This window comes from Phascolarctos cinereus, unplaced genomic scaffold (genome assembly GCF_003287225.1).
Source record: "Phascolarctos cinereus isolate Bilbo 61053 unplaced genomic scaffold, phaCin_HiC Scaffold_5;HRSCAF=322, whole genome shotgun sequence".
NCBI lineage: Eukaryota > Metazoa > Chordata > Mammalia > Diprotodontia > Phascolarctidae > Phascolarctos > Phascolarctos cinereus.
In genome coordinates this window covers 438,959,453-438,984,498 of record NW_027555958.1, presented here as the reverse complement: position 1 = coordinate 438,984,498, position 25,046 = coordinate 438,959,453, and the positions used below count along the sequence as shown (strand labels likewise).

The 25,046-nt window shown below is 40.2% G+C and overlaps 1 long non-coding RNA gene across 1 annotated transcript in view; it reads right to left on the bottom strand.

The window, feature by feature from the left end:
• The window catches only part of LOC110209967 (uncharacterized), a 53,523-nt gene extending 28,997 nt beyond the window's left edge, over nucleotides 1-24,526 (bottom strand). Inside the window, exon 1 of the long non-coding RNA XR_002324987.1 lies at nucleotides 24,390-24,526. This is a non-coding gene — a long non-coding RNA (uncharacterized LOC110209967). The remainder of the gene's footprint in view (nucleotides 1-24,389) is intronic.
• Nucleotides 24,527-25,046: the final 520 nt, after the last annotated feature.

The following is a 25,046-nucleotide window of genomic DNA, read 5'->3' as shown; positions in this document are numbered from 1 at the left end:
ACCTGTTTATTGTTGAAAATTGATGGTCCCAACAACACCAATATTGCATACTGTACCTCATCCACTGGGTTATATTGCATATATAAATCTGGTAGGGTATCGGATGAAAATACACCCAAAAGGAAAAGCTGGCTTACAAGTCACAGACAAACTCCAGCTCGACAGCACACACAAAAAGCCATCTATTCCAAATCACAAACCCTTTACTTGCTAGTAGCAACTGAAGATCAAGTCAGCATCCCTCCTGCGTTTTCCATCTTACCAAATAGCTTTAAGGACCCATGTTTGTCTTCCTGTTTATTTGGAGCAAATTCGTTTTTTTAGTATAGTAAGATGAGTTAGAGCGGGGGGCAGAAGAGCTCATACCAGAGTTGAAGGAGCTGAATGTTTTCGGTCGTGGCTTAAGTTAAACAATGATGGCCCGGCACAAACTTGTCAACAACGTTTGCTAATTATCATCAGATTACAGGATTATAGATTTGGAGATGGAAGGGATTTTCCAGGCCATCAAGTCCAATGCCTTTCTTTTACACATAGAAAGCCCAGGCCCAGAAAGAGGAAGTGACTTATCCAAGGTCACACAGGTAGTAGGTAGTCGTACTAAATTTGACATCAACTCCTCTGGCTCCAAATACAATGCTGGTATCACTGTGCCATAAACAAGGATAGACTAAAAACAAACTTGAAGTCCAAGAAAATCAGAGCTAGGAAGCATATGGTTGGAATCTGAAGGAAGCACAATCATGACATGTTGGTACCAGAAAAGATCTCAGGAAGCCTAGGATCTCAGAGTTGTAATGGACCTCAGTGCTCATCTGGTACAACAGGACTCCTGTCACAGACTGACAGGAATCTTCTCTATAAATTTGCTGAAGAGAGCCCTTCCCGCTCCTGCTGACCTCCAGTGAAGGGGAACTTCCTGCATGCTTGGGTAGTTCATTCCATTTTGAGACAGTGTGGGTGGCTAGAAAGCTTCTCCTACTAAAGAACTGAAATCTCCCTATAACTTCCAACCATTGTTAAAGATTCTCCCTTCTGAGGTCAAGCAGAAAATGGCTCGTTCCACTTTCATGTGGCAACCCCTCCAGTACTGAAAACAGCTATCGTGCCTTAGGGACCCCCAAAGTCTTCTATTCTCCAGACTAAGCATCTCTAGCTCCTGGAATGTATTCTTAGATGTCATAGCTTTGATTCCCCTCACCAGACTGCATCCTTCACAAAATGTGGCAGCCACGAGAGTTTGCGATACTTTGGATTGGATCAGAGCAGTGTAGAGCACAATGGGATGGTCACCTCCCCCTTTATGGACACTGTGCCCTACATAATGCAGTCTAAGATTAAGCTACCTTTCTCTTGGCTAACATAAGATGAACTCACAAGTTCACAGAGTTTAGAGTCAGGGGGACCTCTTCAGCCATCTATTCCAGCCCATATCCCATTCAAACACATGACAAGTACTCACTCAACCTCTACTTAAATTCTTGTGGGTAAAAGGAAACCACCATCACTTAAGGCAGGCCACTTCTCCTTTCATTTTAGTTTCCTAATGTCACACTTATATTTGTCCCTTTGCAACTTTGACCCAAGCCTCTGAGTTCTGTTTTCTGTGACCAGACAAAACAATTCTAATCCCTCTTCCACATGACAAATACAAAAAAGACTTCTGTCATGTCTCACTAACCCCAGAGCCTTAGGATCCTATGTCTAGAGCTAGAAAAGGATTCAAGGTCCATCCAATTCAACTCCTTATTTTATAGATGAGGAAACTGAGACCCAGGGCAGTAAAGTGACTTGCCTAAAGTCACACAGGCAGTAAGCATCAGAGGCAAGATTTAAACCCATCTCCTTCAGCTCTAAAGCCAATGTTTTGTCCACTGTTCCAAATTCCTTTCCTCTTCTCCCAGCTAAGTGGCTCTAGTTTTCCCAACCTTATAACTTAACTCTTTTGTGTTATAGGATGTTTGCACATAAACTCTGTCTCTTGGATAAGAACATATGTCTCTTGAGGGCAAGAACTATGTCTTCCAAGTATGCTTTCTAATCCCAATACCTAGCTTAGTGTCCTATAGATTCTAGGTGCAGAAATGATGTTTGCTTAATTGCGTTGATGATATTGGTGACGACTTACCCAATACTCATATTAATCTGCTTATAGCATTTTTCTCTTTCCATAGATCTTGTCCTGCATTATCATTATCCACTATCATTATTCCCCTCTCTTGTCTAGGGGAATTAAGACTTTCTCCCTCTCTTTAGGAATAAACTTTATTTTAGTCAAGAATAGGATTAAGGAATGAAAGAGAAAGAAAAAAAGGGAAAGAGAGACAGAGACAGACAGACAGACAGAGAGAAGAAAATGATCTTCCCTAGTCCTTGCCTGGTCAGGATGAAGTGTGCTGCCTCCAAGAGTAGGAGGGCACCTTGTGCAGCATAGGCTCTTTGCCAGATTCAGTCTTGGTCTCATGGGTCTGAGATTTACTGGTTTTAATCTCTTTTCTGATGGGCATTCTAAATACCTGGTCTAGGCAGTGTTTAATTTCAGCACAGCAGGCATTAGTGCATCCATAAATGGGAGTAAGCAGCTTGTTCTTCTCTGATGGAATACCGAAAACACGGATGGTTTGGCTCCTACTCTCAATTCTTATGCTTCCTTTCTCCAGTACATTATTGGCCAGGCTCCTGTCCATTCTCCCTGAATAGTTCTTTGGCTCTAATATTTCACCTGAAATTCCCTTTAACTATCTTTCTCTGAGAAAAGAGAAGCCCTCAGAAGCGGTGGACATTCTGGGAATTAGACAACCCTTCAAGGAAGAATTGTTTAAAGCTATTTCCCCATCATAAGAAAATGTTCAGTTGGTTGGGCATTACCAATGTTTTCAAGAAAAATTGCTCGTAAGCTCCTCTTCCTCATTAGTGCTGTTGTAATGGGGGTACCAACAGCATCCCTTCACGTAAAGGAGGCTTCTTCCAGAAGGATCGTAATGACATAAAATAGAAATGCTTTGGAGAGACATTGGAGCATGAATAGGCATTCTGCAGCTGGTTCTGGTTGATTGACCTCATGGTGCGTGGGACGCTCTTTGATTGGCTGTAAAGGCATTCTAAAGGCCTGAGTCACCTTCTGCCATCTGTCTTATCTGGGTCCTTTTAATTACTCTTTTCATAGTTGGACTCCTTGGCTCACAGTGTCTGGTGGGGGAAAAAATGCTCTGAGGCCATGTTGCCTCAAGAAATGTCTTTATCTTTAAGTCTCTTCACTTGGTCTTTTTCTTCTGGATGAAAGGAGTGGAGTCTCCAATTTTTTGAGTTCGATAAAGGTCTATAGGCTGCCTAATCATCCCAGAGTCCCAGAATCTGGGTTTGCAATCAGTATGGCATCAGTGCCCTGAGGAGCAAGGAGTGGCCTTTGGAAAGTGCCTCTCTTTAACAGAAATTGAAACCATACTATGGGAGATATGGTTCCTAATGAAGAATAACATTTCTCCAACTCCTTTTCAATCATTAGATCACCAATGTACTCATAATACTGTGAATTATCACTATCTGTTTTGGTGTCTTATGGAATGACTAGACCATAAACTCCCTGAATTATTAAAACCTCAGAATTATTTAAGCATTATATATATTTTAGTGTCTTGCACAGTGCTTTGTCTAGCTTATTTTATGAACCTTTTTTTTTTTACAGTCTATCCTATGTCTCACAATCACATCTCACAACTTTGAGAAACAAGATGGTTAGCTGCAGCTCTTATGGCCAAGTTGTGAGACTACAAGAAAATGTTGTCATGTCCCTGACCCTACAAAGTACTGGTTTAAGAGTAATTAAGAGGACCTGAGAGAGACACAGAAAGCAGGTCTGGATTGAACTGGGAGATGGTGTATGACCTAAACTGTGAGTCAAGAGAGTAATCAGAGTCCCATGTGAAGTCAAGCCAAATCAAGTCACTACCAACAAATCCAGAGAACAAAATGGGATTCATGAAAGATTCAGATATAGGAGCTAGGTGGGATGAGTATGGAGTCAGACAGGTAAGAACTATGACAGAAATAGCACCAAATTTATGAACAGTCTGTCTCTCACTGTGTCCCTACCCCAAGAGGGCATCCTATTATGGCAAGGGAACCACAATCTGTGGTGAATCAATCAAAAAGCATTTATTAAGCTGTGGACAAAAAAAACAAAGAATAAAACAGTCCCTACTTACAAGAAGCTTGCATTCTAATGGAGGAGATAACATGTATATATTCAGAATGCATTCACAGAAAATAAAAACAAGGTTATTAACTGCAAGGCAGTTAAGGAGAGAAGGTGTCAGCCTTGGGGGGAGATCAAGAAAGATTTCTTGTAGTAGATATTGTGTCTTAAAGAAAGAGAAGGATTCCATGACTCAGAGGAAAAGAAGGAATATATTCTAAATGGGGGAGGGGGGAGGGAATGGCCAATACAAACCCACAGAAACAGGAGATGAAATATTTTGTGTGAGCCCATTTTGGCTGGGCTGTTCAGTGCAAGAAGTTGAGTAATGTATAATGAAATTGGAAACATAGGTTGGGACCAAGTCATGAGGGGTTCAATCACTAAATAGAGGAGTTTATATATGATCCTAGGCTTAGAAGCAATGGGGAGCCACCGCGGTTTATTTAGTAGGGATCCAGGAGTGACATGGTCACCTGTGCATTAGGAAAACCACTTTGGCAGCTGTGTGGAGAATGGACTGGAGTGAGGAGAGGCTTGAGGTAGAGATACCAATTAGGAGACCATTGAAACATTCCAGGTGAGAGGAGATGAGGGACTGAATGGAGGTGGTAGCTGTTTGGGTGGAAAGAAGGGATCAGTTTTCAAGAGCTATTGTGATAGAAATGGAACACTTTGGCAACCAATTGGGTATATAAGATGAGGGAGAATGAGGAGTTGAGGATGACTCCATCATCCTGGTGTCATGAAACTATGTCTTATTCAGAGATAATATTGGTCTATGAAATGGTCAGTAGATACCAAATCTTTCCTCAGCTCTATACTAGGTGTTATGAGGAATGCAAAAGAATATAGTCCCTTGGAGCAGCTAGGTGGTACAGTGGATAGAACACCGGCCTTGGAATCAGGAGGACCTGAGGTCAAATCTGGCCTCAGACACACAACACTCACTAGCTGTGTGACTCTATGTGGGGCAAGTCACTTAACCCCAATTGCCTCACCAAAAAAAATAAATAAATAAAAAATAAAAAATAAAAAAAAAATATATATATATATATATATATATATATATACATATAATATATATATATAGTCCCTGCCCTCAAGTGGCTTACAATCTCCTTTTGAATATATGACATAAAATGAGTATGAGTAACAATTATGGGAGGATTATTATTTCTCCTATCATTTTAATAACACTGAAGATTTTCCCAGAACCCAATTGGGAATCGCAAGTACCTCTATTCTTGAGGCAGCTAGTTGGCACAGGGGATAGAGCACAGAATCAGGAAGTACTGAGTTCAAATCTATTCTCAAATACTTCCTAGCTGTGTGACCCTAGACAAGTCATTTCATCTCTATATGCCTCTGTTTCCTCAACTCTAAAATAACAATACTACCTCCCAAGGTTGTTGTATTGAATGAGATAATATTTGTAAACTGCTTTTCTCAGTACCTAGCATACAGTAGATGATTAATAATGATCCTCCATTTACTTCCACATCTTCTAGGAATTCATATGGCCATTATTTTGGTTCTAGAAGCATCTTCTTTTTCTTCACTCAATCAGCTACAGTATTCATTAATGTCTTTATAAGGCCTTTCAGCCCATCACATAGAATCTGTTATAAAATTTCATGAGGGCCAAAGCTGTCAATAAATAATGTTTTGCTTTTTATTGGGCCTGGAATGAAACTGCCACCCAACACGAAGGTCATAGCGGTTTTGCTGGAAATCCTAGAAAAAGAGTGTGCTTGTCTGTGAGTGGTGAACTCGGAAAGCTGTCTTAGAGCCAGGTTAGTTTATTGATTTGTTTCTTTTTTCTAAGGAGGTCATCTCTTAGAATTGGACATATTTGCAATTCAGTGTTCAGCCCAACAAAGATTTCCTTGCTATGAAAATATTTAGAGAAATCCACTAGCCACTGAACTTGTTAGTTGGAAATGAATGCTTATTGATTCCAAATATTGATCTCATACTTTAGATTAAAAACAGTACTTCTCAGAGCATGGTCAAAAAGACCAAGTTGAAACTCTGACTTGGGTTGATTCCTAGCTGCTTGATTGATGACAACTGACCCCACTGCCCTGGATCATAACTCACTGTGATGCTACTTACCTGAACTCCAGAGCGTCCCCTCATTGAACTGTACTAGGCACGAATGGTGGGACACTTGATCGAGGGCTGTTGTGGGTTTTTTTGAGGTCCACCCTTCCATCCATTCCACGTAGCTGGCTTACCTTAAGAATGAGGCCTGCTGAAAAGTCCTCGGTAGGAATGGAGCAATTACAATGTAAGTGGTCTCCAGTGGATTCATTCACCTGACGAGGCAAAATTCTGTTTTGTTTAGACTCACACAAGCTGTATTCAAAGCTACCACCTTTGGGGAAGGGTTCTGTGTCGGGGAATGAATTGTATCTTTGATTTTTCTCTGTTACAGAAGCCACTAAGTAAAGAATAGGTTTAACAAACATAGCAACCACTGACTAGGATAGTATAGGCTGGCCTAGGTGTCAGGAAGATCTGAGTTCAAAATCCTGCCTCAAACATTAGTTGTGTGACACTGGGCTGACACTTAAACAGTCGGCCTCGCTTTTTTCATCTGTAAATCGAGAAGGTTAAAGGTAACAGGGGATGGGAGGAAGAAAGGAAAGGGGCGAAAGGAGGGGAAAGGATCACCATAAATAATCTCTTAAGTGCTATAGTTATTATTATCTATATTTTAAGGATCGAGGCTCCTAGTAGTAGTTAAACAATAATAATATCTAGCATTTATATTGCACCTATGTGCCAGGCACTATGGTAAGCACTTTACAAATATTATCTCATTTGATCCTCACAATAACTCTGGGAGAGAGGTGCTATTATTGTTCTCCTTTTACAATTGAGGAAACTGAGGAAAATAAAGGTTAAATGACTTGCCCAAGGTGGCACAACTAGTATCTGATGTAAAATTTGAACACAGGTCTTCCATCTTTCTGACTCCAAGCCCATCACTACCAGCTACCTCCTTTAGCTTCTGGAACTCCCTTCCAGATCTAAATATACGATACTATAAAGCATCTTTGTTACTGCTGTTGTTGAAAAGCAACAGAATACCGTCTCTAAAGGACTCTCAAAAAGCCCTGGGCTCAAATTCTGTTTCTGATGCTTACTAGCTGTATGACCCTGGGCATGTCACTTAACTTTTGTTTGCCTCAGTTTCCTCATCTACAAAATAGGGAAACCGATAACACATATCTCACGGGGTTATGAAAACATATGCAAAGCACTTTTCAAATCTTAATATGTTACATATGTTTGGTACTTTGTTTTTGGACTAGACGTCTGACTTCATTGCTATAGGAAGCTACCAGGGAAGAAACTATGAAAACAGATCATACTCACTCAACGATTAATAGTCTCAGAGAGCTGGTGAGGGCAGTGCTGTCAAACTCAAAATTAAAACAGGACCATTAATCTGTACATGAAGATGCCTGCAGCCTAAATACTGACTTGGCTTTGAATTTTCAAATAATCTATGTTTTATTATATTTGGATTTACTTTATTAAATATTTTACACTTGGGAGGAATGACTGTGTTTGACCTCCCACCCTACCCAGCACTTAGCAACATACCTGACACATAGTAGGCACTTAATAAATGTATCTTGATTGATTGTTGATTGACTTCTGGCTTAGAGAACTGAGAGAGGCTGGCTTGTCCAGATTCACATGATTAGGATGTGTCAGAGGTGAGACTTAAGCCCAGTTCCTCCTGACCACAAAAGCAGCTTTCTATGTACTATACCATGCTATCTTTCTTGGAAGTGTGATTTGTTGTTGTTGTTGACAATAACAATACCAAAAAGAAACATGGTAGAGCAAGTCTTGAAGCCAGAAGGACTCAAGTTCAAATCTGGCTTTTGACCTATATTGGCTATACAACTCTGGGCAAGTCACTTAATCTCTCAGTTCTTTAGGCTTTGTTAGCTTATTGGCGTGCAGTGTTCAACAAATCAATATGCTCAGAAGATCAGACCTCTGTTTCCTCAATCGTTTCATCTTTCGCCCCCATACAGAGAAATTGCAAACGTTAGTGGTAAAGAAAAGTCCTTCATCTGGGCCTTCTCTGTATCAATGAAATCTCAGGTCCAGTTCCTGTTGTAGTACAAAAAGGAGGAGGACAAGGAGAAGAAGAAGATGGAGGAGTTGGAATTTTATGAAGACCAAGCTCCATAGACTCAATGTTGCATCTACTTCAGGGGTTCTTAACTATTTAGTATCATGGACCTCTTTTGTAGCCTAGTGAAGAAGCCTGGAGAGCCCTTCTATGAACAGCAATTGTTTTTGTTTCTAAATTCATTATTGCAGGAAATGATAAATTTCAGTTAGAGGAGCGAGAGAGAGAGAGAGAGAGAGAGAGAGAGAGAGAGAGAGAGAGAGAGAGAGAGAGATTTTCTCCCCTTTAAATTCATGGACCCTATGGATCCCAGGTTAGGAACCTTTGTTCTCCTAGTCCTGTGGGCAAAACTTTCTTGTTATGATAATGCTCTGATTCCATCTAGTGTTTGAGTATTTCCATCTACCTTCTAATGTCTTTTAGCATTCTAGAAGAGAAGATGCTGGGAAAGGAAGGTATAATGAAATAGGTGTGATCTCATCTGTCACTAACATAAGGGTAAGATGTGAGCAGGTAGAGAAAAGGAACCTCTACTAGGAGAGATGGGAACAGACAGAAGGTACAGTTGGCCTACTGGGAATGGAAAGAGGACTCATGCATGCAGAAAACTAGTCATTCAGGGCCATGGAAGCAAGCAGAGATGTGACTGCAGAAAGTCCTAAATTCCAGGCCAATTCCAGTCAATCATTAATCCAAACCTCCCTCAGCTGTGCCAGACAGATCTGCACAAGGGAAGAAGTGGAATTTCTGCTTTCATTCATTTCTCTGGATTATAATGGAGAGTTAAGTTGAGCTAAATACATTTATTTACCCTAATTGTGGGCACTAGGGACCTGAGAGAATCTATAGGCATCCATAATCCATAGCTCAGCAAATAAGTTCTTAACAAATCCCTTCCCTGAAAGCCAAGACAACTTGAAGAATATGGCATAAGTTCTTAGAAGGGAAGTTAAAAAAAAAAAAAGGAGAAAGATTCCACAAATTTAAATCTTCCTTCACCTGATTTCCATTTTAGCCCTCAAATAATGAAGGCAATAAGGGTAGGCAGTGGGGGGGGGGAAGAAAGAAAGAATTTCACAAAAACGTATTTCTCTCAAGAGTGATAATAGCGAATACCACCATCTGACCCATCTTTGGCTCACCACCACTCATACCATCATTGTCATTAGATCAAATATTTACGTTTGTAAGTGACTAGATTACAGACCACACAAATAGCATGCTTAAAAAGCAAATAGGGCTTTTTCTTTATCAGCTTATGGGATGTCGTTTCATACCCTTGCCATCTCAACAGTGCAGTGTTTATGTAGAACAGATATGTATTTTCATAGTTTCCCATTCTATATCAGCCTAAACCTATTTCACACAGCAGTTCATCATTAGAGCTTATTACTGCATTACCATTGTTAACAAGGAATAATAATGCATATACCTTGTCTTTCTTAGCTATAATAAGTCTTATGGAACAAGAGCACCTCAAAGGCCCCTGGCTTCTAAAAAATGATTAAATTTCGTTCAGATCACAGCATGCAACCCACTTCTGGGCATAGTATCAAAGCCAGCTCCATAGGTGCCATCCAAGGCAATGTGCACAGTTCCTGCCTCAGGTTTTAGACAAGACTAGTTTGCATGCATTATATTGCTAGAGCAGATTGCCTTTTACCAAAATCCTATGCATTTTGGCACTTGGAGAGTATCTTAGATGGCATTAACTGTAAAACATTTCCTTGTACATAATGATGGTTTATTTTGCGTGCATGCATGGGGAGAAGTTTTAAGATAAAGAACTCGGAAAGTAAGACAATCTTTGAACAAGGAGGTGAGGGAAGAAATCTATTGTTAACAATTAAAGTTGGTTGCTGTTTTTTATTTTTTAAATCTTGACAGCCTTTTCAGAACTCAGAGGGTGAAAAAATCTGCATGGTTATTTTAATAATTGTTCCCCAAAATTATACTGTTACAAAAATGTATGGGAAATACAAGTTATAATGATTGCAAAACACCTGGAGAATTAGAGCCATTGTTTCCATGGTATATTTCTGTGGTAATAAGACAAGCCTTGTCAATAACTGATAAAAATAAATGTAGAGAGACCTGGAGCTCATTCTAATAAGAAGAAATCTTTCCACGTGCCTGTAAAAGGCTGTGGCCTCCAGCACATTTTCCCATCACTAAAGCCGTCTCTCAAGTCATGAATGTGTTAATTGATATGCTTGTATAAATTTTAGTAAAGCCATAATATTTTTGCATGGCAACTATTAAAAATATTTTTTTTCTCTTAATTTCACCAGGGAGGCTGAGACTGAATTTTTCCCTCTTGCAGGAGGGAATAATTTAGATTTTCTTCCATCCCTGTCAGAAGTTGAACAGACGAACAAAACAGATTCTTCAGAGACAATTTTACACAGAGTTACATCCATCCAATTCAATTATAAATTAAATTGACTAACGAACCATAGCTCATTATGGGAATCAATTACTCAGAACTGTCTTTGGACCAAAAATGTGGAAAATAAAAAATAATGGTCATACTTCAATATACCAGATTGTCGGCGTTTGAAAGCTCTGTTTTTCTCTAGCTTGGCATAGTCCAACGCCAAAAAGAAATGATAATCATTTGTTTTACTGCTTGTAGAGATGTTCCCATTTTATGAAGACTAGTTATTTCTTGAGTTTTAATCTCTTTGGGATCAGCACCTTAGGCTGTTCCAAGATGACAGGCCAGCCCTGGAGATGTACCATCACATGGGGATCGTTCAGATCAACTTATGTAAATGTGTTATTAAAAAGGGCCTGGTTTTTTTGCCCCTAGTGATGCCCAGACAATGGCAGTGGAAAATCCCATGAGGTCACACTGAAGGAGTTTTATTAATAAAATCATTCTCATGACACAGCCGCTATGGTTGGGGATGATTCTCCAGAGTATTAGCAGATCTGAGGTTGAAAGAAAGTAAACCTGAGGAAAATCCAGTGTTCTCCTTAGTTAAAGGTGGTGATGAAGAAAGAGTGTTTAAATATGCCTTCCTCTGCAGATATTCTCTTGTTGAGGTCTACAGCCCAAAAACTGGTTATTTGCTACAATGAACAATACAAATGACACTTGTTATGGCAGTGGATGTGACCTGGCAGGGCAGCTAGATGGCACAGTAGATAGGGTGTTTGGCCTGGGGGCCGAAAGACCTGAGTTCAAATCCAGCCTCAAATACTAGCTGTATGATCCTAGGCAAGTCACTTAACCTCATTTGCCTCAGTTCCTCATCTGCAAAATGAGTTGGAGAAGGACATGGCAAACCACTCCATTATCTTTGCAAAAGAAAACCCCAAATGGGGTCACAAAGAGTCAGACATAACTGAAAAATGACTTAAAACAACAACATGAGTTGACAGAATACCCCACTGGATTTATGACTTTATCCATGTGGGTTACTCCCTCCTACAATGTGGAGTGATACCCATCCCGTGTATCACTTGGCCATAACATCCTACCGTTTCCTCAGCACAGCTCCACCCAGTGTGCTGAGGGCCTTCCCCGTGTTCTCTTGACTTTGCCTGGAGGTCATTGGAGCACATGAGCAGCCCTGTGGTTGACTGTCCCTCTCTATCCACTAGTCATCCCTTCCGTTCACTACAGAACCATCCCATGATATTTTTTTTTTGGTCCTCCATTTCTCTAATGACATTCTTTACAGTGTGAGCAGGCATGGGCGTGCCCAGATATGATATACCTTAGCATGAGGCTTTCTAACAAAGGCATCCTGTTCAGACTTACAGTTATTGTAGAATAACGACAACAATGATGAAATAGTTAGCATTTATGTAAGACTTGAAGGTTTTCACATCACTTCACTTATGCTACCTCACTTCACAACAACTCTGGGAGGTAGTACTATTATTATCATCCCTATTTTACAGATGAGGAAACTGAAGCAAACAGAAGTTACATAACTTGCTTAGAAACACATAACTAGTAAGTGTCTCAGGCTGGATTTGAACTCCTGGTCTAAATGTTTCTCCATTGAGCCAGTTAACTGCCTAAGGTCCCTTCCAGAGCTGATTCTGTGACGCAAAGATCTCTCTGTGCCTCAGTTTCCTCATCTGTAAAATGGGGGGATGGTGAGCCTGATGATCTCTAAGGTCCTTTCTAAGTCTAAATCTATGATCCCATGACTTCCAACAATCATCACTTCTTTTTTTAATTTTTAGGCAATTGGGGTTAAGTGACTTGCCCAGGATCACATAGCTAGTGTCAAGTGTTTGGTGTGAGGCCGGATTTGAACTCAGATCCTCCTGACTTCAGGGCCAGTGCTCTATCCACTGTGCCACCTAGCTGCCCCTAACTCCCAACAATCATGAACCAGCTAGGACACTCAAATCACTTAATTATGCAGAGACTTCTTCAGGGAATGAAACTGCCCAGACCTCCTTCAGCTCTTCCTCTCTGAAGAAACATCCCCATCAACTAGTGCATAGAGAATAGCAAGGGAAGAAAAGAATTCTAGCTCAAATGGTCACTTAAGGAAAATTAGGCTGCAAAAAAGTAAGCATTTGCAAATATGTATATATATTTATAAATATATGTGTGCATGGGCATATGTAACATATAAATGTATATATTCAGTCCTTTCAGTGGAGCTGAAGACAATTCGTTTTTCACCAAGGAAAAGCTGGGGCAGGTCCATAAGGACAAAGTAAGCTAAATATGTTTGGTACTCACTTTATTTGAAAATTATATATACATATATAATTATTTATATTATATTATATAAATATATAATATATAAATATATTATATATTATGTAATGATTATATGATATATTATTATGTTATATTATATAAAATATATATTACATAAAATAAATGGAGGAGAAGAGGAAGTATATTCCAGGCATTGGAGAGAGTCTGTACAAAGGCAATGGAAATTGGCTATAACATTATATAAGTCTAGAAAATACTATATCAATTTCCTCCGAGTTTGAACCCCAGACCGATTTCAGATTGGAAACAATTTGCAGAGTTACTCAGAAAGCTGTCCTAGAGGGGACTCTGTGTCTAGAGGAATTCCTGTGGGACTCATGTTATGCCAAGTCCTTCTATCCCGACTCCATTCCAATACTATGCCAGGCCTGTCATTATTCCCAAATGAGGCTGGGAACTCAAGAGCTACAGTCAACTATAAGGCCATAACATCACAGCACAGTACGCTTAAGAAGTGGCATTCCCTCCCTACCTTCAAACCCTACAAGTTGGAAATCAGATTCAATACTTCTGATCTTTTTTTTTTCCGAATTTTAATGTTATGTTTTTTATAGGTATCAGATGTTGAGTAATGATGCATTACATACATAGAGTGGCATCTCATAGAGAATCGTCAGTGTTATAAGAAGCAAATACCTTTCTCCATGATCACTGGGGGTGGTAGTGAGATGGAGGAGGGGTAACACCTTATTGCAGTAATATGCAAAGAATTCCAGTCTAAGCAGTCCAAATGAGCCTTGCATCGCATCACTGTAGTTCTTGGCAAAGCCTTCTGCTGCTTTAATTTTAACCAATTAGAAGAAGCAATCTCCTTTAGTTCAGAAGTATATTAAAAGATATCACATTCAAAGGCTGGACATGCACTCAATTAATTACTGGTGTCCCGCTAAAGGTCTACCATTAGCTATTGCCATGACAACCTTTGGTAGGCCTCAACCCACCTGTTGCAAGCTAGAAACAGCATTAGACAGTTGGTTCCTGCACTCAGCCTCCCTCTGGCCTGTGGGGAATTCTTACTAATTAGAATTAGTTGTCCTTCTGTAGTCCAGCTCCTGACACAAATGGCATTCGGTAGCTTTTTGTTCCGCTCGAGGTCACAGACAAAATAGCCCATGCTATGTTTGAAACGAAGCAAGGCAATATAAAAGGTTTTTATGTAATTGGTTAATAGAGTTTAGCATTTTAACGAATATCTTCAGTGAGAGTTTCCTGCACGGACTCCTATTTGCTTTCTTTTCCTCTTAGCCCATAATTATTTAGGATCACATGCGATGTCATTTTAATATAGTTTGTTCAGGTATCATTAAACCACTGTCAGGCTTGGCTGCCTGTCAAACAAAATGAGTGACCTTTAAACATGATCGGTGCAAGCAGACCCGTGATGGGGGTGGAGTGCAGAAGGACAGACAGCAGTGGAGAAGGAGAAAGAGGCTTTTACACTTGCCAAGAAGAAAACTTGACTGAATACTGGATCAGATGAAAAGAGAGGGGTAATGTAGCAAAGCAGGCAGTCAACAAAGATTACTGGGATTCCTCGGCTGATCAAACCACGGAAAGCTGTGGCCCACAGACTCGGTAAATCTGAGCATCTTCCAACAGCAGGAGAAACAAATTGGTGCATGATAGGAAAAAGAGCTTGCTAAAGATTTTTGGACATTACTGATATTAAACAATTCTCTAAGTTGACATCTGAATCTTTAAATCAGGGGTTCTTAGTATGAGAACTGTAAAAATAAAATTATAACTACCATTTATGTTGTTCAGTCACACCAACTCTTCATGACCCCATTTGGAGTTTTCTTGACGAAGATATGGGAACAGTTTGCCACTTCCTTCTCCAGCTCACTTTACAGATGAAGAAACTGAGACAAGCAGGGTTAAGTGACTTGCTCAGGGTCATACAGCTAGTATCTGAGGCTAGATTTAAACTCAGGTCCTCCTGTCTTCAGGTATTCTATCCACTGCACCACCTAGCTGCCCTACTATTGTAGTGGGTTAAAGTTTGTAAAGCAATTCACCTATTTGATGTCATTTTAAAATATTTTGATAACTATATTTTAATATAATTGATTTCCATTTCAACCCTGTGTATCTATTTTATTTTATGCATTTAAAAATATTCCAAGAAAGGGCCGATTGACCTCACTAGACTGACGAGGTTCATGATGCGCGCGCGCACATACACACACACACACACACACACACACACACACACACACACACACAAAATGGTTAAGAATCATTGCTTTAGAGATAAGATGGTAAATTTAAAATTGGAAGAGTCCTCAAAGGCCATCTCACTCAACCCTCTCCTTTTGCATCTGAGGAAACTGAGATGCAAGGAAGTTTAGTGACTTGTCCAAGGTCACACCTTGGGTTCTCTCACTACAGGACCAGTAGTCTTAGCACTCTGTAATTCACTGAATGAGGAGGTACCTGTTTTATACATCACCTCATACCAAATCAAGATACAAGCTTTCATCATTGGGGCAATGGAGGGTGAGAAGCAAAGAATCCAAGGTCTTTGATGAATAGATTCAGAACCATTTTAGTTATTCTTGGAAATGGCAAAACTCCAAGGTACATAGGAAGTGCTCTCGCCTAAAGAATTCCAGTTAATATTTTCACAGGGCTAGCAGATTGGAGTCTATACGGCGTCTTGCTTTGTGTAGGGGAAAGAAACAAGATCTCATCTGGCCCCTTTCCACTTTGCTCTCAGCACCCAAGTCTCTCAGACTCTATGAGATATTTGTTCCCACTTATATAAAAATCTAGGTGGCAAAGTAGATAGAATGCTGTACTTGGAGTCAGAAAGACCTCAATTCAAATTCCAGTGCAAATATTTTGCTAAATGAGTGATCCTGGGAAGGTCATTTAACTCCTCTCTGCCTCAGTTTCCTCATCTGTAAGATGAGGATAATAATAGCACTGACTTCACGGGGTTTTCATGAAAATCAAATAACATGTAAAGTACCATATGTATCTTAAAGTCTTACATAAATGCTAGCTATTATTACCATCATTTTACTATTATTATAATGAATTCCTCTAGGCGTAATATAGGTTTCCTAGATATCTGTCTTAATGTTCATGTAAATATTGTCCTACGTAAGAGTGGCCCAAGAGAGTGTGTGGTATAGCAGATAGAAAGCTGGTCTAAGTGTCATAAAGACCTGGGTTCAAGTCCCTCCTCCAAGACATGGGTCTGTGTGGGTCCTTGAGCAAGTCTTCTTAGCCTCTCAATACCCCCAGGTACCTGTCTAACACTATTGGTTATTGTTCAGTCATTTCAGTTGTGCCTGACTCATCATGACCCCATTTGGGGTTTTCTTGACAAGGATACTGGAGTGGTGTGCCCTTTCCTTCTCCAGCTCATTTTACAGGTGAGGAAACTGAGGCAAACGGGGTTAAGTGACTTGTCCAGGGTCACACACCTAGTAAGTGTTTGAGTCCAGATTTGATAGAAAAGGTACTAAACTGTCTTAGTAGAAAATGTTTCTCACTGAGAATTCCCTAGCTTTTTCTTTTTAAAACAAACAAACAAAAAAGAGTGAACCAATTAAAGGTTTGTATTCCAGGCAGATGGGTTCTGATATATGTGAGTTGTTTTCAAAACCAATGTTTACTTTTTCATTAATAAGAAAATGTAAATAGTTTTGGTTTTTTTTTTTTAATAAGGTTCCAACCCACATCCCAAATTCATTCTCCAACCTTCCATATCAGGCTCATGTTCTTCAGCATGGGCTCAAGGCCAAGAACCAATATCTCTCTTCTTTTCACTGTCTCTGAATCTGAATTCTGCAGCGATAAGAGGCACTTCAAAATGCCTAAAATAGACAGAATTGGGAATGTCTGAGCCAAGGTAGGACCTAGCTACACATAGATAAGCCAGAACTGCCTTGGTGATGGTATTAAACGTGAAATATACAAATGTGAAATATGCAAAAGAAGATCTCTTAAAAAAAAAAAAGGAAGCTTTTAAAGATACATTTTAATTGTGAAAATTACCTTTTTCAGAAATCTTTTTTTTTTATCATTTTATCTGGCAGTCTGTATGGAATAGTGGTTAAGTAAGCCAGTCTTGGCATCAGAGCTCTTGGCATCAGAGCTCAATCAATCAACAAGGATTTACTAAGTGCCTACTGTGTGCTAGGCTCTGGGGTTAAAACAAATGAAAAAATCTCTGTTCTCCAGGAGCAGACAGACACACCTATGTGCAAATTCAATAGGGGAAACATCTCTGGCTTTAGATTCAAATTTTGGTTCAGATTTTGTCTCTCACATTCACCATTTGTGGACTTAGAGGCAAGGCAGTGGATCTCCTTTGCCTCAGTTTCCTTGTCTGTAAAATAAGGAAATTGGCTTAGGTGGCCTCTGAGGTCCCTTTCTTCTATGATTCCTATCATCCTAAGAACTATGTCACCTTGGGCATGTCACTTAACCTCATTGGCCCCCCCAGGAACTCTCTAAGGCTCTAAATTGCAGATACGTTATTGTTCTGCACAAGTGGAGGGCATTTCCTTACCTGATTTCCCCCCAGGATTTCAATGAAAGGTTCCAATGTGGTGGTAGGGGTGGGGGGCAGACAGCAGTCACTCTCAGAATAGCAACAACAGTGACCACCAAAGAAAGAAGGAAACCTTGAAAATTTCCTAAAACAGATTCTAAAATATTCATCATCTAGCAATAGGCCTCCCCACTCTTTTTATGTACTGGGCGACTTAATATTCATTTATTTATTTGATTTTTTTTCAGTTGCATCCTTTGCTAAAAGCTACAGGGAAGAAGCATAATAAAGCCATCCATTAAAGCATTTAAAATAGATAACAGCAATAATAATAATAATAATAACACAAGTGAAACTTAGCCACATAACACAGTATAAACAGCAGCACCCCTCCAGCTGAGGAGGCCAGATTAAAAAGTTAATAAGCTTTTGCAAGATAGTGACAAGGATTGCATTCCATAGAAACACCCCCCTCCACTGGCTCTCAAAGCCTAATGGTTATTAGGGACACATCATTTGATCTTAAGTGTGTACGGGGAGAGAGTTGATCACTTAATACTGAGACTCTGTAGGGAAGGAACCTACTCCCGTGTATCTACAGTATGTCTTTTCTGAGCACTACTGATTCAGAAGAGCATCCACAGACATCCATTCTGGTTTGTTTTCTACCATATGCCTGCTTATCATGGGAGACTGTCAATACAATTTGACATTCTACTCTTATCTCTTCCTCTCTTGAGGTTCTAAGTGGGAAATGCATGACTGACTGACTATAGCTGGAAGAAACTGCTATAAATGCTGGTGTAGGCCCTCAATTACCTACCACTAGTTCTGGTATCACCCAGACAATCAAGAGGAGCTGAGGTCTTAGTGGGGTTGATAACGGAGGCCGAGCCAAAGCCAGGGAGAGAGTTGGTTCTGACAAGAGAGTAGGACCTCAATTTCTGGGTATCTGGGTCCTTGATAGACAGGGAATTGTCTTATTTGGATCCCTTTGGCAATCAGATAAATGCCTGGTGGCAGAGATTCATAGTAACCAGAGTGGCTTCCCCAGTTTGATGAATATATGAGTTCTCAATGGGCCATAGCTCTGATTTAAGATTGAGAGAGGCCAAAAGCCATGTGGCATCTTCCATTAGCCGAGAGTCACATTTGGATCCCTCTTAAGTTAATGACTGTCTCTTCCTTTAAACTTCTTTGTTTACAATATTCCAGGCCCTCAGAACAGCCTTATAGAGAGAATGAGATGAGAGAGAGGAGGTTCACAATGATTGATAGTCAGTTCTAAGGCCTGGTGTCTCACCCCATATTTAATCTTTTCAATATGACCTTTCTCATTTCTTTTTTTTCTTAAGCCACAGAGGCATTTTTCTGAAAAATCATCTGTTGCAAGAGGCCTCAAAGCAAGTGTAAAAGAGAGAATAAAATCATTTGTCAAAATTGTGTGAATTTGTAATTCATAATAGGCAACAGGCAATTTAAGGAAATAGTTTTCTGCTACTGACACCGCTGTCAAAATAAATGTGAGGAAGATAATTATAGTAATTAACAAAATAGTTAATTACACTTTGTCATGAGATAAGGTTCAGTTTGATTTCTGATTAGGAGGAGATCAATACCAAATTCTTTCTTCTTCATAGCTGATTATTATTATAAGCTTAGGCTAAGGATACAGATCAGCTTCCCAACCATGGCCCTTTCTTGGGAAAACATTACGTCAGCTTCAAGTTGCCTTGCTCTCCAAATCTGCAACTCCCTCCAGCTCTCACCAAGGAAAGTTTTATGTTCGATTTCACCATGCCAAACGCAAAGTTTTAGAGCGCTAAGTAAGACATATTTTTCCGATGAAAGCATTTGCTTCCCTGCTGGAAAAATAATGCTTTTCAAAGAATTTCGCATCTGGAGAACTCCTCGGTTCTGTTAGTCCCAGAACCCCATGACCCAGCAGTGAATGAAATCCAACAGCCAAATGAACAAATAGAAAGAATATTCAGATACCTTTGGCACCCCTTAGTCAACTTGAACCCAGCTCAGAAGCTGGCATCCCTCAGGGATAATTATCTCAGAGGTGAGAGATGGGTCTGCGTGTGTGTTTGTGCATGCCCATTTGTCTGTTGTGGTACTTTTGGCGTCCGTTTAGCCTACAGTGAAGGTCCAAAAACATTATAAACGGGCTGGGAGGAAACACATAGGCTTCATTTCTTTAGTAATTGAAGCAATTAGATAACCTCTCTCTTGGACGCTGATAGCGTTACTCATTAAGTTCTACTGTGCTTACAATCATTTTCTGCCAACTGTAACCTTAAAAAAGAAGATCGATGTAAGGCTTTATAATGATGGAAGATTGCTTTGAGGGTGGGGAATATTGTTCCTTTGTACATTTCCCTTCTACACCAACCATATCAAGAGAGCTTGTTTCCTCAGTAGGAAAAACGTTGCCTCCATCTTTGCCAGGAAGAAGGTTGCCAATGCTTCCCTTCATGAGGACAGGGACCTCAGAGTCGAAGGGTGGGGACAACTTAATTTTTATCTGTTTGAAAACAGAAATAAGAAGAAGAGGAGAATGGAGGAGGAAGATATTGGCTTAATATTTTTCTTTTCACTTCTAATCACTCATTCACCATCCCTTTCTGTTCCTCTAACATGTAAGCATTCCATCATCACCCATCCATCATTTTATCCTGCCATTTGATTGAAGAGTGGTCACTTCTTTGGGGGTCCTGATGAGCTCAGGTTCTGGGGCTGCCATCTCAAGAAATACTCATATTCTATTGCCCAGTCTGCTTGTTATTATCTCCTATGGATTTCCCATTTACTTTACAAGTAAAGTGATCGACAGCGATAATCCATCGGCTCTGTCATTGTCTAGGGTCCTTAGAGGCCTTAGAATCTTTTTTTCGTGTTTTACAAGCCATGTTTCATCTTGTTTGTTAGGAGTGACATAATCAAGTAGATTTCACAGGTTGGTTAACCAGTGCTTTTTGAGAACATGAACTAGTAGTGTTCAGTGAGTGGATAGATTACAGTTTCTCAAGTAATAGGGCTTGATGTAGTAAACTGACTTTGCCATTTACTAATGGTATGGCCTTGGGCAAGTCACTTCATCTCTGCGTCTCCATTTCTAATTGTCAAAATGAGGGAGTTAGACCAAATGACCACTAAGGTCCCTTCCAGCTGTAAATCTCTAATCCAATCTTTTATATCCACTCCCAGCCATCTTGAAATCAGTCAACAAGAGCTCTAGAATCAGAAGAGACTGAAACAGGCACAGGAAACCCCTTATTTATTTTTACGTAATCAAGCTCCCTTGGCTGTTCACTATCCAATCCATGGTGAAATCATATTGTTTCTACATCTCCTATATGTTCCCTTCTCTCCACCCATCTCACCACAGCCTTAATTCAGCACCTACAATCTTTTAGCTGAATGACTTGCAATAGATTTCAAACTGGTTTCCCTGCCTCAAGTTTCTTTCCATTTCTATCTGTCCCCCACTTCACTGCCAAAGTGGTTTTTCTGTAGTTTGGGCTTGACCATGTCACCCCTCCTCTTGCTCAATAAGTTCCAATGGCTCCTTATTACCTCTAGGATCAAATGCCCTCCCTTTTTTGCGTTTAAAAGCTCTCCATAACATGGGCAATTCCTATGTTTCCAGTCTACTTAGACCTTAACCACCTCCACATAGTCTATGGTCCAGTTACTCTGGACTACTTGTGGCTGCTCTCACAAGATACCCCAATGCCATCTCTATGCTATTCTACTAGCTGACCCCCATCTCTGGAATGCACTGTTTCCCTGGGAGTTTTCTTTGCTTCCTTCAAGATTTAGCTCAAATCTCACCTAATGCAGAAGCCTTTCTGGGTTCCCACATTTACTAATGCCTTTCCCTTTCAGATTACCTTCCGTCTATGTATAAATCTTAAGCATTCCAAATTAGGTACATGTTGTCTTCTCCATTAGAATATAAGATCCGTGAGGGTAAACCGTTTTTTGGCCTTTTTTTGTATCCCTTAAAACTTTGTAGAGTGCCTGGTACATAATAAGTGCCTAACAAATGCTTGTTGTCTGATTGACAACTTGTTTCACATGTCCTCTCCATGTGAATGGTTTCCTAGGAATGAATGATTGAATAACCACTTATCACATTCTTACTATTTGCCACATCACACACAACACTCAATCTCTTGCCTCCATGCCATTGTAATGGCTTTTCCCAATGCCTACAATGTTCTCTCTCCTTGCCTTAGCTTCTGAGTTTCCTTGGCTTCCAGAAGACACAACTCAAATCCCACCTTATGTAACTCACACCTTCTACAGAAGGTCTTTCTTGCTCCCCCTGCCTGCTAGTGACTTCCCCTTCTCAGATTATTTTCCATCTACTCCCCATATATCCTGTATTTACATAACTATTTGCATTTTGTCTCTCCCATTTGAATGTAAGCTAGAGGACTGGGACTGATTTTCCCTTTAAAAAAACAAAACAAAACAAAATAGCACTTAGCACAGTTCCTAGCTCACAGTAAGTGTTTAATGAATGCTAGCTGGCTATCTGACTGATAAGCATTGTCTTAAGTGCTGGGAAAGACTGCTGGTAACAGGGTCTTTGATTTTTTTTTTTATCTTGGGACCCAAGGTTCTTGACTTTGGTACAACTCCTTCCCCTTAGAGTTTCTGTCTTGCCTTTGGATGTTAAGTAAGTATCTCTAATTGTTCTCTATTTGGCCAAAAAAGTAAAATAAAATAAAATAAATTAAATTAAATAAAATAAAATAAAATAAAATAAAATAAAATAAAATAAAATAAAATAAAATAATATAAAATAAAAAACAAGTAAATTATTTGAATAAGTGAATTGAAGGTCAGGCTCACTCAAAGGGCCTTGGGGAAGCAGGTAGTAGGAGTATAAGCTGCTTTGCATTGTAAACAAGGAATTATGCAGGGGAAGGAATGTAAAAGATGCTATCAAAAAGATGTATGATTGAACAAAGAAGGTGCAGAGGTCATTCAGGGAGAGTGAGGGGAGAGCAATGAGCAATCTGTGGATTCCAGAAGCTTTCTCTATCACTCAATCCAAAAACATTTAGTCAGAGCTGACTATGTCCTAGGCACTGTTCCTTAAGCGAAAAGAACTTGAGAAAACCCACCTCACTCTTTAATTTGAATGAATCCCCTATGATCAACATATAAGAGGGCATAGATCAGTGTTGGAAACTACAGCCTGTGGGCCATATGCAGCCTGCTTTGTATAGCCAGTGAGCTATGAATGGATTTTACATTTTTTTAAATAAACTTTTATCGTACTTAAACATGTAAAAACCACTATAGGCTAGGGACCATACAAAAAACAGGTCAGCCAATTGGACCCTCTGGCCATAGTTTGCCAATCCGTGGGATGGACAAGAGTTGCCCAGGGTGGGGAGGCATGGCTAAGCTGTGATACACAAACATACTAATGAGATGACAGAAGACTGGATTAGAGGACTGGAATGTGTATCTAATAATGGACTGAGCTAATGACAGGCCCAACATTGAGATTGTCCAGTAAGGATGAGTCTTGGTTTTATGCCTACCTACCAAGTTGGACAAATTGGCTTCTAAGGAACCTTGTAGCATGCCACCTAACTTCCTATGACTCTGGAACAGAAACTGTGAGTCTAGGGGAAGGTAAGCCAGAAGGCTGTGAAGCCAGTCTTGTGGACAAGCCTTTAAAGTGGATCTCCTTCCAAGTTACTAAAAGCCAGGCTCTTGCTTTGGGGTTGACGACAACCACATTCCTCTGCCTACTCCTTCCATCTTGGCCCCCACACGCTTTGGACTTCTTTTCCCAAATGCCCCCTTAACGTATGTGTTGAGCAGCTGGGAGGCTTGAGCTGGGCAGGCCTCCTGACAAAGAACTCAGGAAAAACACTCAAAGATCCAATACTCTTCATTGGCACCAGCTTCATATCCTTGTTGTTGTTGTTCTGGCCCTAAAAAGCAAATTCCTTGCGAGTGCTCTAAGACCACAGACTTGTCAATGCTGAACAAATGTTATTTTAAGTGCCAGGATGATAATAATTTAATTGAATTGGATTAACTTTTCATAACTTTATTGTCTCTTTCACTCGAAAATAGCAATATGGATGTTTTTGTTTCTATTTTCTTAGTGAAGAAAGATAAGGGAACCCCATATTAAAACATCAGCCCCTTCTATGACCCCCACCCCACTTTAAGGTATCAGCTCAGCAAATAGTCTACCAACTTACCCTGATCCCTAAAGTCTTAGGACTTAAGGGAAATGCAGAGCAGACTTTCCCTAAAGAAAGGATTGTTGACTCTCCAGAACAGGGGTTCTTATACCTTTGTGGGTCACAGAGCCTTCTGGCAGTGTGGTGAAACCTATGGATCCCTTCTCAGAATAATGTTTTCAAATGCAGAAAATAAAAGACATTAGATTGCCAAGAAAACCAATTATATGGAAATACAACTACCAAAATACTTAATAAAAAATAAAAATAAGTTCACATAGTCACCAGATTACGGACCCCTGCTCTAGATTCAAATTATAGCTCTTCTGTTTAGAACTTACGTGACCTTGGATAAGTCACTTAAAGCTCGTGAGCCTCAGTTTCCTCATTTGTGAAATGAGAGGCTTGGAGTACACAGCTTCTGAGGTCCCTTCCAGTTCTATTTCTGTATTCCTATGATCCGTCAGTTAATGCTGTACAGGGGAAGGACTCTGGATTCAAGGTCAGAGAACCTGGTTTCAAATTCTCATATTGCCACTTACTGCGTCTGTGACTTAAGGCAAGTCAATGACTGTCTCTAGGCCTGTTTCTGCAGTAAAAGGAGGGGAGTTGGTCCAGACGGCTTGTAAGGTCGCTTTGAGCTCTTCTACCTAAGCTCCTCTGATTCCTGCATCTGAAACGCTTTCTGGTTCGTCCTTCTTAGCATGTAATGTACCCTGCTCCTCCCATTCATCTAAGCCTGAACCAAGGTCATTAGTTATGCCATGCCTGAAGGGCCAGGAGATTAGATATCAAGAGTACATACACAGCCTACCCCTGCTGCTCCTCCTCCTCCCCGCCGCTGCAAACACCCCTCTCCAGTCATCCCTCTAGACTCGTGCCCAGGGCCCCAGAAAACCACCGACAACCGCACCATCCTCTCTCTTTTAGGTGCCTTCCCATGAAGTCCAAATCCTTTCCTGAATCTTTACTTCACGGGTATCTGAAGTGGGCAGGGCAGTTCACAGAGGACTGGAATGTGTATCTAATAATGGACTGATCTAATGGCAGACCTGGCATTGAGATTACCTAACAAGGATGGGTCTTGGTTTTATGCCTACCTACCAGGTTGGACCAATTGGCTTCTAAGAACCCGTGTAGCATGCCTCTAGCAGCCTATGACTCTGGAACAGAAACTGTGAGTCTGGGGAAAGGTCCAC